Source organism: Lissotriton helveticus (genome assembly GCF_964261635.1).
Source record: "Lissotriton helveticus chromosome 1_1 unlocalized genomic scaffold, aLisHel1.1 SUPER_1_unloc_28, whole genome shotgun sequence".
Lineage (NCBI taxonomy): Eukaryota > Metazoa > Chordata > Amphibia > Caudata > Salamandridae > Lissotriton > Lissotriton helveticus.
This window is the reverse complement of record NW_027611668.1, coordinates 436,357-455,518: the sequence shown is the minus strand read 5'-3', so window position 1 is coordinate 455,518 and position 19,162 is coordinate 436,357. Positions and strand designations below refer to the sequence as shown.

General features: G+C 45.9%; 1 long non-coding RNA gene across 1 annotated transcript in view; it reads right to left on the bottom strand.

The window, feature by feature from the left end:
* The window catches only part of LOC144805827 (uncharacterized), a 53,475-nt gene that overhangs the window by 12,223 nt on the left and 22,090 nt on the right, over positions 1-19,162 (bottom strand). The window contains exon 4 of the long non-coding RNA XR_013605609.1: positions 20-137. This is a non-coding gene — a long non-coding RNA (uncharacterized LOC144805827). The remainder of the gene's footprint in view (positions 1-19; positions 138-19,162) is intronic.

Sequence of the window (19,162 nt, the reverse complement as noted above, 5' to 3'; positions counted from 1 at the left end):
GCTGCTACAAGCTCCTTACCTGTGCGAGTTATCGGGAACGATGCAGGGCCAGACCGAAAGCAGCCACACGTGGAGATCAATGACAAATACTGAAAAATGAACAGAGCTTCCAAGCTGGTGACCATTACTTAATTGACCTTGAAAATAAGAGACATGTTTTTAGTATTCTGGTGACTCATGACCATAAAAAACAAAGGTTATAAATTCAATATTGTGTCAAATACTTAAAAAGTGGAACTGGATGTGCTGAATCGGATGTTGTCCCAGGTCATGCGTGACACCTTCCACCACTATTGCTTATGGGACTTGTAGTTTGGTTTTCCTCATTAAAAGGATGGGCTTTAAAGTCCCAGTGTTCTAAGCGATGTTGGTCAAAATCAGAGGCCTGAGTGAGGGTGAAGCATGACATGGCTCTGCTTAGCAGTGAGATGAACGATAGTTCCTCAGCCCTTCCATTCTTTGACAGACAGAGCCTGGTCAGCCGCTTATATTTTTTTGCAATGGGAAAGAAACTTTTATTGCAGCTTCTGTCCTCTGAAGAGATAAAACCCCTGGGCGTGTTTAATTGACTTCTGACAAACATGAACAATCAAGAACATGAGTTTCTGGAAAACTATCAAGCACCCAATCAGAATCAGCCGCCCTCCACACCCAGGAATTCTTGAGGCTTTGGAGAGGGTGAATTGCACGTGGCATAAGAGGAACACTACATCGACTCAAAGCTCACTTCTCAGGGATGTACTGAAATGCCAGCCTCATGGCACACTTAGACAGCTCTTCACCTCCTCCTCCTCAAACTGTTGACCAGCTATCAGGGCAAATGAGCCTTCAGCAAAGCATTGCTGGCTTGGTTCCACACCGGACCAGGCAAGGCGGTCAACTCCATGCTCCTTCAAGTCAGCAAGCACTCTTGTCGAGCCAGTCCTAACCCCACATGGATGTTCCCCATCACAACTATTTTAATGGTACTAAGTTATGTTTCTGCTAAATGTATGAGTCAAAAAGTGAAAGATTTAACTAGGAAATGCTGAAAGAGAAATCATGACGTTTTTCAATATTTCTGAGTCTGCCACAGTACACAGGAGCATTATTTCTCCAGGATTGAATCTTTCATAGGTTCACATGCTTGTATCTTCCCCGTCGTCATGGTGGGAGTCTCACGGTAACAGAATGACCAAAGCAGTATCATAGAGAAGAGAAAACTGCATAGATAAGCCCATAGGGCCTGAAACTATTTGGTAACCAGACCTCCTAGTTGTTTGGTCCAAAACTCAGCCAATCAGCACCCCTGCCCTGACATCACACTCCCCAACAGAACCTTCCTGCCTCAGATTTCCAACCGCCTTCGTGTGAGAAAGGGGTCTCCCTGAGCTCTGCTCAGTTTGTTTGTTCCAGTGTGAACTTTTGACCTTTCTAACTGAATTCTTTCTGGATATAAGGTATTGTGATCTATCTTTTTACCTTATAATGGCTTAAAGCTCAAAGAAGAAGCTTTTCAGGCCTTGCCGATCCTGTGGGAAAGCTAGGCTTTTTTCTGAAGACCCACATAAGGACTGCTTATACTGCCTTCATCCCAAGCATGTTGCTAAGGACTGTAAATACTGCAGAACTTTCTCTGCCAAAACCTTACGGGGACAGAGAAGCTTGCCTTCTGTTGTGGCTTCAAAAGAAGAAGGCCACCTCAGATTCTGATTCTGGAGAGGAATCCTCAAGTCAGCCTCCCAAAAAGAGGTAAACTTCTCATTTTGAGGAGGTGGTGGATCCTAAAAAGGGTAAAAAGAATGGAAAGGAGGCGTCATCTCTTCCTCCTACTCCCTTGAAGAAGCCGTCTAGTCTAAAAGGAGCATCTTCTGCTCCGTCGACCAGTTCTATGGTGTCTCCTGTTAAGATTGTGGTGAAACCGTCGACGACTCCGTCAACCACTACAGTGTCGATGACGACCATTCCGACGGCGACGACTGGGATCAAATCTATACCGCCGACGACGACGACTACGCCGTCGAGACCAGCTACCCCGTCGACGAGGCAATCTTACTCGACGACCACATCGTCGACAACAGGATCGATGACGAAGCCGTCGACGACCTCGACGACGACCTCCTCGTCGACAGTAATTCCGTCGACGATTACCCAGTCGACGACAGCTCCGTCGCCGATGAATATAGTGTCAACTGCGAAGGCTTTTAAATCTCCGCAGTCGAAGACAGTGATCTCTTTAAGATCTTTTCAATCGTCGACGGGATCGCCGACGATTAGGAAGTCATCAGAATTTATGGCATGGACAAAGATATCCCCTCTGCCTCCATCCACATTACTGGAGCAGGATTCTGAGGATGAGGAAGCTTCTGGAGTGGCATATAGTCCTTCTCAGCTTCACATTAAGAGCCAAGACACGGATGAAGAGCGAGTTTTTTCTTTTAAAGATACTGCTCAATCCAAATCTTCGAGATATGAATCTTTTCAGGAACCTTGTGACTATGATGAAGAGGAGCAGCAGGAGGAAGCAAGAGAGGAATCAGTCTCGCTACCAGGATAACTTGCTGCTTTTAAAATTATAGCGCACCTACTTTGTTTGCTGGCACCTTCAGCTCGAGCGTTCTGTGCAGTGGAGCTAGCGCTGTCACAGAGGCTGTATTTACTCTATCTCTGCCGCCATTGACGGCGTGCAGCGAGGCCACGCCCACTTCGAGGCCCCGCCCCCCGCCCTGTGTATATAAGTGCTGAATGCGAGCGCTGTGTGCATGAGTCACTTTCCCTCCTGAGGCAAAGAAGCCGGGAGACAGATTTACTATTTTTTAACCTTTGTGTCACTGATAACTTGCTGCTTTTAAAATTATAGCGCACCTACTTTGTTTGCTGGCACCTTCAGCTCGAGCGTTCTGTGCAGCGGAGGTAGCGCTGTCACAGAGGCTGTATTTACTCTATCTATACCGCCATTGACGGCGTGCAGCGAGGCCACGCCCACTTCGAGGCCACGCCCCCCTGCCTCTCTTAGCCCCCATAAAACATGTGCTTTCACCGGACGCGCAGCAGACGGGCGCAGCGGGCGCGCCGTTTGCGCGCCGAAGGCGCGCCTAAGGCAAGCCCGTCTTCGCCCGTCCTCGCCAAGTCATCGCCTCTCGCCAGTCCCCCTGGCCGGACATCATCAGTACCCCGTCACTATGACAGGGACAACTACTTGCATATAACCTGGTAAGTCCCTGTGTCCACCTAACAGGTACGCTTGGTCAAACATGCCTCAAATGTAATAGCGGTAACTTTACTACTGCTACCCCCCACCGCATCCGACAACTCCAGAACTCACCTATAATTATTCCTATTACGGTCCTGCATCTCAATGTTAGGTCACTCTCCAAACACTATTCCGAAGTTAACACCCTCTTACTGGATGAAAACCCGGATATTCTGTTCCTCTGTGAAACCTGGTTACGTGATGACATCTCTGTCATACCTAATCTTACGCTTCCAGATGAATACCATATGCTTAATCTGAATAGAGATGGGAGAGGTGGAGGCATTGCTGTCATCTACAAGAACATTTATACTTGCACATTCACCAAAGAAGAACTTACTAACTGTGAATGTGCTTACTTCAAAATCAATATTAACCCTAACTTCACTATGTCAGGTCTCTATATTTATCGTCCTCCAGGACCTGCCTCAAAATTCATTGAAGCTCTTCTTGAGACAGCTAACTCGTTAGTGACTAAAACAGCGAACTTTACCATATTAGGTGACCTCAATCTTCATTTTGATCTACCTAATGACCCTACGATCAAAAGTCTTCTTGCTGACCTCTCCGCCTTGCAACTCAACCCCCTGATCCACACTTCTACGCATTTAGCTGGACACACCTTAGACCCAGTATTCACTAACATCGAAGAGGCTAAAACTGAGGTGCCCCTTCCAATGGGATGGACTGATCATCACCTCATTAAATTGACTATTCTAATCAATAAAACTACGTACAAAAACGCACCAGTCCAACGGCTAAAAAGACCATGGCACAAACTTTCCACTAGTGATCTTCAGGCCACTCTTGGGGAAATCCATCTTGAGAATAACTCAGACATTGACTCAGTCTACAGTAGATTCCATAGCTGGATCACGGGAGGACTTGATACTCTCATTCCAGCGAAGTGGACGAAAGGACGTAGTACACCGACTAACCCTTGGTATAATGACATCCTTAAAGCCATGCGCAAAGACTGTAAAAGAGCTGAGCGTCTATGGAGAAAAGAATACAACAACGAAGACAAAAGTAATTATCCAGCTAAACAAAAATTGTACCACAAAGCCATCCGTGGAGCACGATCCGCCTTCTATGCTGAAAAAATCAACTCGAGTGCCACTCCCGCCAAAGAAATCTTTAAGCTTGTTAAAGAACTCCAGAGCTGTAAATCCCCCTCCCCAATATCTCCACTGCCCAACAATGTGAGGAGCTTGCCACGTTTTTCGTCGCTAAAGTACAAAAGATCTACAGCTCCTTCCCACAACACTCCCCTAATCGTGTCAATTGCACTAACCTCCACCCTTACGGCACAATTATGACCAACATTCCAGCAATATCCGTTGACAACCTCATCAAAATGTGTCGTAAAATTAAAATTGGTTCCCCTTCAGACCCCATGCGTCCGGCACAATTTCTGGAGTCTCTTGACTTCTTCCTACCTTCCCTGGCCTCTGTTCTCAATCTCTCCTTCTCTTCAGCCACAGTACCATCTGCATGGAAGCAAGCTTGGGTTTCACCTATCATCAAGAAACCCTCCCTAGATCCTACCAAACTGGAAAACTTCCGACCGATCTCGCTGCTTCCATGGCTGGCTAAACTTGCTGAAGCCCATGTTAATAGTGTACTGTCCCAACATATGGTCCAGAATAACATCCTGGACCCATCCCAAAATGGGTTCAGACCGGGCCATAGTACGGAGTCTGCTCTTTTGGCCACTACCGAGTATCTCCGGACGGTCCTAGATGCCGGTCAAAGCGCTGCGCTGATTCTTCTTGATCTCAGCGCGGCCTTTGACACGGTGTCTCATGACATCCTTCTTGATCGTCTGGAGACATTCGGAGTATCTGGCCTGGCTCTAAGGTGGTTCCATTCTTTCCTTAAAGACAGATCCTTCCGGGTCTCAGCACCCCCTTTTCTATCGAAATCTCATCCAATTGCACAGGGAGTTCCGCAGGGCTCTGCGTTGAGCCCATCTCTTTTTAATCTTTATGTGCAACCTCTTGCAACAGTGGCTAAAGAGTGGGGTCTGACACTGGTGTCGTACGCCGACGACACACAGTTGGCCATTATTCTTACGGAAGGCCCGTCCATCTCGGCTGCTAGATTCAAAAATGGTCTCTCGGCAGTTGCCCAATGGTTGACGGACAACTGTTTACAGCTTAATGCTGGAAAAACAGAAGTGCTACTCCTTGGTAAGAACACCAGCCATTGGAATGAGCACTGGTGGCCGTCTTCCTTGGGCACCATACCACCTCCCAAATCCCTAGTTAAAAATCTAGGAGTGTGGATGGATGCCTCACTTAACTATCAGACCCACACCAAAAAAGTCGCCGGCACGTGCATCGGCTTGCTGAGAAATCTCAGCCATATACTGGGCTTTTTTGATGCTAAAATCCGCCAGCTTATTATACAAGCAACCATCCTCTCGCGTCTTGACTACGCCAATGTTCTCCTTTTAGGTGCTAACAAAGGAGAGATAGCACGGCTGCAACGTGTACAAAACTCCGCGGCGAGAGCCCTGGTCGGCCTTCCACGTAGATGCTCAGCCAGAGCTACCATTCGCAAACTACATTGGCTACCTGTTGACGCTAGAATTAAATTCAAAACCCTAATCATGACTTTTAAAATCCTTAAATTGGACAGTCCCACACTGCTCCGACCCCTCCTCACCCCTTATGTCCCATCGCGCATTCTGCGATCATCTAATCAACATCTTTTATGTGTTCCTCGCACTAAACTCTGCCGCATGGGCGGCCGCTCCTTTAGGGTTTTGGGAGCCAAGTTATGGAACGAATTACCCCTTAACATTCGCTCTTTAGAGAGCTTGTCTGCCTTCCGGAAAGCTACTAAAACTCACCTATTCCCTGCCCCGTAACTTCCCTCTCCTCTACGCCTCTGGTCAGGTCTGTGACTTCATTAGCGCCGGGACGCCTCATTGCTGGGGCAGCTGTTTTGCGCTTTACCAAATAAAGAATAGAATAGAATAGAATAGGATCACTGGTAACGGATCTGAGACTCATGATTATTGATTACTATCGTCGTTTCCCCGAGGCTAATGCTCCGGTCTCGACGCCTACAGTACCTCGAATGCAAGATCCAATGGCTCAGTCTACGCCTCAGACGCAAAAGCTGCGATCGCCACCTGTGGCTACAATCAGAGATGATCTGACCGACAGTGATGGGGATGATCAACCTGAAGAAGGTGAACTTCTATAGGATACCACAGAGGGACAGGAATGGAATCAATATGTGTTACCAACAACTCCTTCTCCTTCGCCTACTCCAGCGTCTTCGCCTCCTCAGGACATTGGAGGTTTTCACGATATCGTGGAAAAAGCAGCTAAGCAATTTGATCTGGAGATGCCGGTTCAGGAAACTGAATGTTTTCTATATGATTTTAAGGATGACTCCAGAAAGTCAACAAGATCAATTCCAATTATTGAACATATTTGGGATGAGGGTCTGAAAATCTTGAAGACGCCAGCATCAATTTCTGTTTCGGTTCCTAGAATCGAAAAGAAATACCGTGCACCAGAGTCCTCTCCGGCCTGTCTGATAGGGCATCCACGCCCAGAATCGGTGGTGACGCAGGCGGCGCAAAGAAATTAGAAAAATCTGGTCTCCACTTCTATGGTTCCACCGGATAAGGAAGGAAGGAGAATGGATGGAGCTGGAAAAAGATTTGCAGTTATGGTGGCGTCTACCATTAAAGATGCCAATGCTATGGCACTACTCAACCGCTTTAACAGGCAAATGTGGTCAGATATAGCGCCACTTTTGGCTTTGCTTCCAGAAGATAACAAGCATTTGCAATGCAATAGGTCTCGCATTAGGAAAGTTTGAGCTATTGGTATTGTAAATGAGAATTTTTTTATTTATGTGTTGGTTTTGAAAATAGTGAAATTAATATCTTTGTCATTTACAATGCCAATAGTTATAACTTTCGCAAATGTGACACCTATAGCATTTGTAATGCAATATGTGTTGTATTTACGTGACTTAGATAAATTGATATTACAAATAACAATGACTTAATTTTTGTAATAATTAATACTTAAATAAAAGTGATTGTAATTTATAATGGGATTAGCTTAAACTTTTGTAAATAACTTTTGTGAAGATTATGTTCAGTGTATTTTATTGTGACTAAAATCCAAGAACAGAAGTGAAATATTAACATCTTTTTGTGACATTTGTAATAAAGATTGAAACATTGAGAGAACATATTTGAACCAGATGTTGAATGGTTGCACAGATTGATGCTGTGGTGGCGCTGAGTGATGTTGTGGTGGCGACGAGTGATGCTGTGGCATTCAGTGATGCTGTGGTAGCGCATAGTGATGTTGTGGGGCCCCTGAGTGATGCTGTGGTGGTGCTGAGTGATGCTGTGGTGATGCGATAGATAGACAGAGTGAGTGCGATAGATAGAGTGAGTGCGATAGATAGAGTGCGATAAATGGAGTGAGGGCGATAGATAGAGGAGGGCGCTATAGATAGAGGGAGGGCGATATAGATAGAGTAAGGGCGATAGAGTGAGGGCGATAGTTAGAGTGAGGGCGATAGCTAGCTAGCTAGATAGTGAGGGTGATAGATAGATAGTGACGCACTGGCGGCGCAAAAGTGACGCAAGGGCTCATAAATAAGCCCCTAAGTTCACAATGAAGAATCTCGGGATGAATGTTGGGATGCAACCTCCATTTTTATTAACTTGTTTCTGTTACAACATCAGGCTTTTTGAATGGTGGCTCACTATAGGCCCCTAGCTACTCACTGGGGGTAGGAACCAATATGTGCATTTGACAAAAGTGCAGGAGTGATGTGTGACTGGCACACGTGTAAATGTGTTAAATAATATTCCTAAAGAAAATCTGCATTTTCTACCCTGCCATACTGATACTAGCTAATTATAGTATGTTGAGCATGCCTCTAATCCCCTTTCCATGTTTTGGACCAGTCAGTCAGGTGCTAATCCACTCTGCACGGGTCACGACCACACACCTCAACTAAATGCTTTAAAAGCATGAATTAAGTACTACAGAAATCCATTATATGCATGTATTTCCCTGCTTCTGCTGCCTAATTAACAGTCAGTTGATTAGCCATTGTAAAGCTCAAGGCGAGTCTGCAGTTGAATAAAACAGAACAAAAATAGCTTCTTTCCAAAGGCTTGTGCATTCGTATTTGGAGGATAAGGCGTCTAGTTTCTATACTTATAGCATTATTTGTTATCCCTAAAAGTGTTCTGTTCCATGTGCTGTCCATATAAAGGAAGCGCTGTCTGCACACCCACAGCTCCAGGTACATAGCACAGCTCTTACACAGCTGAAATACAATCAATCACTCCTATTATACCCATACAGGGCATGTAGCTCTGTTTCATAATGTGTGTGAACGCCTATTCTGGAAATCCGACAGTGACACGCATAGCACTAATGAACCACTCCCTTCACTTGTAGCTGCAAAGAATGCTGTATCTCTGAGGATTTCAAAAAAATGTTGCGTCATTCAATGAATTGTAGGCAAACACCTAATAAATGACTACTCACATGACTTGAGTTGTTGAGTCTTCCATGCTCTTGTCTCCTCCTCACATAGAGTGTTCGGTGCTCCTGTTCTTCTAACACATGTGCGTGCACTGGCGTGGGTGTAACTAAGTGCGTCAGCGCGCTGCTTGCAGAGCAGACTGCACGCTGCTATTCATCCCGCGCCAGGCAACAGTATTTAAGGGTGTGTGGTAAAACAATATTATCTACGTTTGAGCACTCTGGGCTTCATATTCCACTGGTGAATGACAGTATAATAGCGTTGTGTGATGGAACGTCGGTTTTGCAATGCTGTTGCTAAGTGCCTAATTACCTACAGGTAATGACATCGCTTGAAGTGTTTGCCTTATAAATAAGTTCCTTTCGTCGACAAAGAGGGTGTACTTAGCCTGAAGAGGTGAAAACACTTCCAAAAATAAGCCCTCTGTACACATATTGTGTTGTGAAACAGCAAGGCATTTGCCATTTATCCAACGAGCGGGTACTTATAGCAATAGTTACACAGCGGATGCCTCAACTGGTTTTTGTCACGTGGTCAAGACCGTTTGTACAACTCGGAGGATTTAAACAAGGAAATTACTGGGTCAACATTGGTGTCTTCTGTCCCACTTAGGACGTTCCGGAAACATAAAGGACCGATCGTGCCATAAATTAAATTCATATCTCCCGCAAGTGCAAAATGTTCATTATTCATAAAGCACAGAATTGTGTTGCGCCCAAAGTCACTCGCATCCGACATCGTGTACTTTACACAGCTTAAGAGTAACTTATGCACTTGTGAGTACACTATGCACGGGCGAGTGAGAGAGAGTAGGGAAAAGCAGGTGGGCATTCAGAGGCGAAACCCGAGAGTGGCGAGGCTGGCAGTGCAGACTAGAGGAACACCCACAGGGCTGGTTCGAAGAGTTGGTGTCCCCGGCTGAAAGAGAATGCGCGAAGCCCCTCTTTAATTTGCATACACTGACACATTGAGGGGCTGTTTGCATCTCATCAGATGACCCTGCTCCAGGAGCTGCTTGGTGCAGACCTCTCCTGTGCTGCAGTCATAAAAAAATCTCAGTGTCAAAAGCAGTAACTCTGCTATCTGCAAAAAATAAACATCTTTCATCTGCATGATACAAGTTTACTTCCCTGTAGACACATTAGCCCTCTATACTACTTTATGACTTAAAGCGTGACTAGACAAAACACAGACCTTGAAGTTTGCATGCAGTTCCTTGAGGCTGGTTTATAGCTCACTGTGTTATAATTGAAGGATTGCAATTTATGACCTGCAAGTCATAAAAAAAATCTCGGTGTCAAAAGCAGTAACTCTGCTATCTGCTAAAAATAAAAATCTTTCATATGCATGATACACGTTTGCTTCGCTGTAGACACATTAGCGCTCTATACTACTTTATGATGAGGTAAAGTGTGACTAGACAAAACACTGATCTCAGCAGCAATAGCCGCCAGAGTTACCTTACCATTATTATTATTATTATTATTATTATTATTCCATGAGATTCCATGAGATTTAGATGGCACACAAAGCTCTCAGCCGCAGGTGGCTTGATCTCAAAAGATATTTTAAAAAGCAGCCTTTGCAACCCATTAAGCCACAGCATATTTACTGTCACATTTCTACTTGTTTCCTATTTCTTTGTGGAAGACTTTTAAAAGCAAGTGTATTAGAGGACTGTCAAACTGCTGTTCATGACTCATCCCCTCATTACTTAACCCTCTGTTTGTTGCCACATCTGGACCCCCAGTTTACCGGTTCCCGAAGTAAAGTTTTTCCAATTACAGCACTGAACACTAATCTTATTTCTGTTAGTTTTTGTGAACGCGACTCGAATGTACTGGAGCGCTCTAGGTGAGAACCAGTTACACGGCACAACCTAGTACGCCAGGCAAATGTTGACTCGTTTCACTGAATACATCTGTCTGAGCTGCGTGTATGTTCAACAGACCCCCACAAGCCACTGTTCCTTCCCAGTGCGAGTGAAACCGCTCCTCGCAAAGCATTACAGTAAATTAATGCACAACGCGTTTTCAATGTAGAACACAGACCAGACAGTGAAAAACCTTAAAATTCACGTGTCACTAGACACTGTAATAACACGGAGCTGCGGTAAAGCGCTATTATTCAGGCGGATTCTAAGATTTAAAAAATATATATTATTTTACCTCACTGCTGATGAATGGGCACGAGCTTTTAGATAACACATGCTTAACGGAAGGTAGTCCTTGCAGTGAATTGTTTCAGAAAGCAAACAAGAATGGGCTGCCGCCAATTCTTTAGAGATATTTATTTACATGAAAAGAAAAACCAACGCTGCAAGACATTCTGCCACGAGGCTCGGGTTATGCAGCACTAGAAGAAAGTTACACCGAGTGTGTCTGGCGCTGTATTACATCTCCAGCATTCACAAACTCGGTGATTAATAGCGCGGCTCCTCCGAGACCGGCACTTACAGACCAATAAAAAATAAGGAAACCCTCTCCCTCCTCCCACCTGGACCTCCGTGCACCCCTTCCCCGCGTTCTCACCACTAATAACATAGCCGTATATTACCTGCCCCACCTTACTCAGCACGGCAGCCCCCTGTCCTCAGTCGTCACACCAAGAATGCGGCAGCCGCAGCCTGGAAATTCCCATTGTCCGCTCGCTGAAGCCATCCGCACAAAAAACGAGGCGCGCGACGCGATCCGATTCTTTGGACAGGAGCAGCAGTGAAAGATGATCTGAATCTGGTCAGAGGGACCCTGTGGCCCTGCCTACCGTAAGGTTCAGCCTCTAAGTGACGTCAGGCGGGCACACGCACTTCCGCGCAGGCGCAGAGTGTTCTTGGCCGCTTCTCTGCTTGCTGATGGCATACAAGAGGCGTTGGTTGGGACGAGAATAGCCCAAGGGACCCGGTGAGTGGGGTCGGGGGGCTGTGTGTGGGAGTGGGGTGGGAGGGGGGTGCGTGTGTGTGCGTGTGCATGTGCGTGTGTGTGCTGTGTCTGTGTGCTGACTTGCTGGGAATCTGAGGCAGGGGATGTGCACGGCGCCGGGCTGGGCCCGGCCCCTGTCTCAGTTTCCCAGGAGACGGGTGACAATAGTTGTCGAGCTAGACATGCTTCGCATGTGTTCTAGCTCGACCTAAAAAAAGAGTTTTATATGTCACTACGTGCAAAAACCATAAATCGATAACAATATGACGTTGCAGAATTATGAACATACTTTAAACTGGCATCATGAGAAGGATACCGCTTCCGCTCGTTTGAACGATATACTTAACATGTTTGTTCTTATCTTTTAAAATTCTTTTTTAATCATTTTATAGGGATATAATATTTGTATTATGACATTGTTATGGTTTTAAATAACTTAAACAATAAAGATTACTTACTTTAAAGACCTGGCCAAGCCTCATTCGGCTGCTGCCGGGGCCCTGGCCGATGATAAAGTGCCTCCAGGCCGGAACGTGGACGGCGTGCTCAATGCTTAGTGGTGCCGGGAGATGTAGTTCCTCACCCCTGTCAGTCACAGGTTTGTGGCAGGCAAGCAAACAAAGATTAACGGGCTCCCGTTTCAGTGCAAGACAAATTGCCCGAAGCTCTAGAAGGTTGACTTGGAGCCCGGACTCCGCTGGAGTCCAGTGGCCTCTGATCTCCGCCTCTCCCATGCAGCCACCCCACCCCAGAAGTGATGCATCTGACACCATTGTGAACTCTGGTTGGGGAAGGGAGGGGGGCCTGCCGTTGACCCAATTGTGGTTCGTTAGCCACCACTGCAATTGGCGTGCAGAGCCCTCCGTGATCTGGATACAATCGGAAAGATTCCCCTGATGTTTTGCCCACTGGAACTTCAGATCCCACTACAGAGGCCGCATATGCCACCTGGCATAATCTACCAGCAGGATGCAGGAGGTCATAAGGATCATTCTGACTGAAACCTAGGATAGAGGCTTAAAGATCGGAATCATAGCCCGAATATCCCGGACTCGCTGTTTGGAAGGATAAGCCCGAAACTGCGTTGTATCAAGAACCGCTCCGATGAAAAGGAGCTTCTGAGAGGGAATCAGGTGTGACTTTGGCACGTTGATAGTGAACCACAGCGAATGCAGGAGGTCCGCTGTAGTCTGGAGGAGGGAGACGACAGCCTGGGGCGAGCCCGCCTTCAACAGCCAGTCGTTGAGATACGGGAAGACGTGAACCCCTGATCGGCGCAGATGAGCTACAACCACCGCCATCACTTTCATGAGCATCTGAGGGGCGCTGGTAGGGCCCCAAAGGGGAGCACGCTAAACTGAAAATGCTCATGGCCAATTAGTGAACCGTAGGTAATGCCTGTGGGCTGGCAGGTCGGGAATGTAGAAATAGGTGTCATGCAAGTCCAGCGCTACCATCCAGTCTCCAGGGTCGAGGGCAGACAGAACCTGAGCCAATGTCAACCTCTTGACATTGGCTCAGGAGGAAGTGGTTGACGTCCCTCAAGTCTAAGATAGGACGCAGGCATTTGTCCTTCTTGGGTACCAGAAAGTAGTGGGAGTAGCGACCACAACCCTCTTCTGGCACAGGGACGCGTTTGATGGCTCTCTTGGCCAGAGAGCCGCAACTTCCTGGCAGAGAAGGGCCAAGTGATACTCCGACATGTGATGGAATTGAGGTGGCATTGATGGAGGAGTAGTCTCGAAGGGGAGGAGGTAGCCCCTTTGGACTATCTGCAAAACTCACCTATTTGACAGGAGGTTCTGCCAGTGGGGGAGGTGATGGCGAATCCTGCCGCCCATTGGCCCAGGAGGGTCGGACTATGAAGGTTTAGAAGCTGCTGCAGAGGGGGTACTGGTGGACTGGCCCGCACGTTGGCCCCTGACCACGACGCTGCGTCCCACGTCCCTGGCCACGCAGAGGCTGAACAGTATACGCAGGCCTGTGGCTCTGGGCGGAACGTGGTGGGACATCCCTTCCATAGCCACAAAAAGAGCTAAAAAGCAGACTGCGCTGGGCGAGAGTTAGTACCAAGGCTTAAGGATCATTCTCAGCCCTAGAATCCTTAAAAAGCTTGAGCGCGTTGTCCGCTTTGTCACCACACAAACGACAGCCATCAAAGGGTCTGTCCAAAAGAGTTGATTAGACATTGCCCGAAAAGCCAGTAGACCTTAGCCAGGCAAAGCGTCTCAGTGCTAATGACGTTGAAATCGTCCTGCCTAGTGAGTCGGCGGTGTCCAGCCCACATCGTATGTGAACTTTGTTGCACCTCTCCCCTCAGCAGCTGCAAGGGAGAGCACGGCCCGTGACTCTTCCGGGCACTGAGGCAGTACCTGCGGGACAGTGTCCCACACATAGTGGGTATAACGGCCCAAGAGACATGCAGTGTTCACAGACCTCTGTCCTAAGCTGGCGAAAGAAAACATCTTCTTCCCATGATGGTCCAGCTTCTTGGATTCCCTATCAGGTGGAGCAGTAAGGAATGCACCATTGGAAGTAGAGGCTTGGACCACCAAGCTCTCAGGAGTAGGGTTTTGGGAGACGAAAATGGGGTTGCCCGGGGCAGGGCGGTGGGGTGGGGCAATCGTCCTATCCACAGTAGCCCCTGTGCTGGGCTTGGACCAAGGGCCCAGAAGGATGTCTGTGAGGGCCATATTGAACAGCAGCAGGAGCTCCGAAGAGGCCGCTGATGGTTGATGGACCTTGGTCAGGAGGTTAGTACTGATTGCCACCATAGGAAGCTCAAGGTTTAAGGCCTCAGCCACCCTACGCCACACCACTGCGTATGATGCAGCCTTCTCTGTAGCCAGAGTAGGGGGAGAAAGCATACCAAGGTCTGGAGAAGTGTCCAGAGCACTGGCCACACCAAACTCCTCTCTCCAGTCTGGTTCTTCCAACTGGTATGCTAGAGGGTCCACAGACCCCTCCTAGTCCTCAACTTCCTCTGGTTGCCATTCAGGGTGATAGTAAACACCAGGGTAGAACAAGGGTACAAAAGTACCGGGTGGTGCCGGTATCAGCGTCCGTTCTGCTCCGTGTCCATGTCGAGCGGGAGGCCGGGGTAGACAACGGTTGGGGACACAACCTGCAGTGGAAGGGGTGGAGGTGTCGTCAATGGATTAGACGCCGGAGGTGGTGTCGTAATGTCGACCAGCCCCAATCCAGATCCAGGAGTTGATCCATGGGAGCACTGCGGAGCCGAAGCCGCCAGCATCGAAGGCCAAGAACCCCCAGCCGAGTCTGCAGGGTCCGAAGGCGCACTGGCCCAGTAGGGGCACAAGCAGCCCCCATGCTTACTCCTTTTGTCGGTTTAGACTCCATCAGAAAAAGCAGAGAAGTTTTTGGATGTTTATTTTAGATACGGTTAAACATGGTCTAAACCAGGAAATTCAATGGGAACAGGCCATGTGATACAATACCAGTTAAATTACCATGGTAAATCAATCACTGACCGAAGGCCGAGTGCCCATGGCATGGAAAAAGGCATCAGTAAGACCTATTAGGAAGAATACTACAATCCCTTGGACGGATTTGTCTAATCTCAGACCGATATCCCTACCTCCATTCATGGGAAAGCTCACTGAAAGACATGTAAACAAGCACCTTTCGAGCTATATATCGAACAGGCCGGCAGTCTAGACCATTCGCAATTTGGCTTTAGGCCGAAGCATAGTACTGAGTCGGCACTGTCAATAACGGATGATCTACACATGTACCAGGACAGGGGTCATTCGGTAGTCCTGGTACTGTTAGATCTGTCGGCAGCGTTCGACACTATATCTCATAATATTCTGCTCGAACGGCTTGCTAAGATCGGTCTTGTGAGTACAGCACTGGCCTGGCTAAGAAGTTTTCTATCTAACCGGACTCAATCGGTTAAAATGGGCACATTTCGCTCGGTGGAAACTGAGATTACCAAGGGGGTGCCACAGGGCTCTTGTTTGAGCCCAACTCTTTTTAACATCTACGTGGCCTCCCTGGCTAAAATCTTTAGAGAGTTCGGTTTCATCCCAGTATCATACGCGGATGATACCCAGCTCCTGTTTCCTTTTAAAATTCTTACCGACGAAGTGAAAACATCTTTTTCCAATGGCATGAAGGCGGTAGCAAATTGGATGACTTCTAACTGCCTCCAATGCAACGTAGGCAAAACGGAGGTTGTATTCTTTGGGGAAGCGCAAAGATCCTGTGGACCCCGGACTGGTGGCCGCAAGACCTTGGCCCGGTCCCAGACCCTAAATTGGTTGTGAAAAATCTAGGAGTGCGCTTGGATCGTGAACTCTCTTTTAAGCAACATTGTAACATCATTGTGGGTTCCTGCTTCCATGTCATCGGCTTGTTGAGAAAGGTCTTTCCCCTGCTACCGGACTTCACCAGGAAAACCTTGGTGCAAGCTCTGATACTTAGTCGTTTCGACTATTGTAACGGCCTCCTGTTATCGGCCAATGATGGAGTACTAGCCAAACTCCAGATGATTCAAAACACTGCGGCCAGGCTGGTATTAAATGCCCCCCCTAGAACACCGTCTAACCCTCTCTTGGAGAAATTGCATTGGCTCTCAGTCCATAACAAGGTAAAATTTAAGACCTGCTGTTTAATACACAAGAGCCTAAATGGACTGGGGCCATCGCACTGGAGAGATAAATTCATTCCATACAACCCGGTTAGGTCCCTTAGGTCCAGTAACCAGCTTCTCCTGAGAGTGCCAGCTGTGAGAAAGGCCAGACAGGGTGGCAAGACCCTATCTGTAGTCGGTCCGATTTTATGGAACAAGTTTCCCCTTGAGCTGAGGCAATGTTCTGAACATCTGAGCTTCAGAAAGAAGCTCAAAACATTCTTGTTTCAGAACTAATCTGCTATCCACTGACTGCTTGACCATGCTTCTGGTATTTTGGGCGCAGAGATACTCCGGAAGGAGTCGATTCAAGCGCGTTATAAACCCGCAAATAAATAAATAAATAAAACCATCCATGGCGTTTGTTCCAAATTCTATTTTTTGCAATTCCTATATACTATATACACCTCAGCAAAATACATCTATTAGTGGCACATGTTTCATCTTCCACCTTATTTTCTTCAGTCTTACTATTATCTTTCATATTTTATTCCTTTATTTATTTATTTTTCTTAGCTTTATATATGTAGCAGTTACATACCTGCGCGTCGCAATTAATCATCATATACTGTCCTTATCATCGCTTGCCACGGAGTTCCCTGTTAGTACGCCGCCTAGTCAATTCGGATTAGGTCGGCAACACTACACCACCCAGTCAATTTGGATTAGGTCGGCCACACTGTATAAATACATGTGTAGCACGCTATGACTACATTGCTATTCACTTTCCTGATTGCAATACTGTTTCAACAAACAGATGCACGAATACTGCTTCATATAAGGAGCGACATTGCTCTTTATATTATGAAAATTGATTCATTTTAGCTGTGTCACAGACAGTATAAGGTGGTAATATTGCGTAAAGTTAGGCATTGTGCTTCACATATATGTTTTTTACATCGTTCCAATAAAGTTTTGTCAAGGTACACAGACGATTGGCCATCTTTTACCATGTGATACACCCGCTGCAGGTCAAAACACCTTAACCGGATCACGCCAGGTTTAGTTTCCGATAGCAACCAAAAAAATGCCAATACTGATACCATTCAAACTCAAGCAATTATCCCACACACCAGATGACCTAAACACTCTGGTTGAAAATAGTAGAATTCTCTTTTTCTTTTTCAAGTACACTTTTTTACTTATTAGTTATTATTTTCTCTTGATTTGTATTGTTTACATTTATAAACAATGATTCATTAACAAAAAGATAACTAATAAGTAAAAAAGAGTATATGAAAAAGAAAAAGAAAATTCAACTTTTTTCATCCAGCGTGTTTAGGTCATCTGGCGTGTGGGATAATTGCTTGAGTTTGAATGGTAACAGTATTGGCATTTTTTTTGGTTGCTATTGGTATATTGGTCCGAACCTTACTGAATAAGGGCCAAACCCTTTCTTGTTTTTCAGGTTTAGTTTCCGGGCATATTCGCAGAAAGAAGGAACCCCATATCCGGAGGCTCCAAATGACTAAAAGGTAAGTTCGAGCCATTGACACGCCCTAGCTTTAATCAAGTCCGCATAGTTTTTCACAGTACCCTAATTAAGTTTGCATAGTTCTTGCTGGCGCATCGTTATCTCGTGACATTATAAAACACATTTAACTTAACATATGTGGATATTTTGTAACTCTTATTATTCTTCTGCCTATATTTTTCCCCGGTCATATTAAAAGGCACAAGTGAAGTACAATTGTGCATTCTTTCTCCTCTGCAAATTATACGCCTGTGTAACGAAACCCGCTAGTTTAAGCCTCCATTTCGAAGGCTTGATTTCGAAGTATATTATATCAGCTGTACTGTAATTTAATTTTCGCCTTATAGTTACTTCATTTATATTGCAGTAATCCTTGAAATCACAAAACAGAATTGTACTGACCCCTTTCATCTGCACCGCATTGCATCAAAGTAAGTGCTGTGCCGTTCTACATTAATCCCTAATACTAGTATTGACTAGCTATTTATTATCGATCTTCAGTAGGTCTCATTGCTATTACATTTTCGCTAAATACAAACATGCTTTAAGTTTCAACTAACCAGGACAATCCTGTGTATCTTTATTCTTTAGCTTTGAAAATATAGAAGTGACAACCAGTAACTATCAGACATCACTGTGCTATCTTGTTTTTCTGGCGTCGCCTGATTCCTCTCTCTATTGCCCATCAGGCATACAGGTATAAATAGAAAATAGTTTTTCGGATTTGTAATTAAGGACCCATTCTCTATCACATTTGTCCATTTACATATGTTTAATAATTTTTAGTACACCATTATTGAAACACCACGAGGACTTACATATTTCATCCGCTTACAATGTACTGACGGCGTCTTTTTGCCCTTGGCAACTGAGGTAAATATTAGTTAGATACCTAGAATCGCTGTCAATCAAAAACGTTATTAAATGTGAGCAACTATCAATATGCGTCTTCTACCTTCATCGTTTAGATTATACATGAAGTATCGCACTGTCTTCATTTACCGTTCAACACGACGGTTCTCCAAACCCCATCAATAGTAGGTATACTATTTCTGACACCATGAGTTAAGCATGTGACTTTGATACAAATAGGGGTCACCATCGTATACATACACAAATGTTCTGGGTGCCTTTTCCTTTCTTCCTTCCCCCCCCCCTTTTTTAATCATTCACATAGGGTTCCCTTCACTATCTTTATATATTGCCTTTTTCACATCTAATTTTATTCCATTAACCTTACTATTCACTTCTAAAGTAATTATCTTGAGTCATATCTTTCCATTTTCACTTTTACTCTCATTCTTCTCCCTTATTTCATCCAATGCAAATGTCTTCCTTGT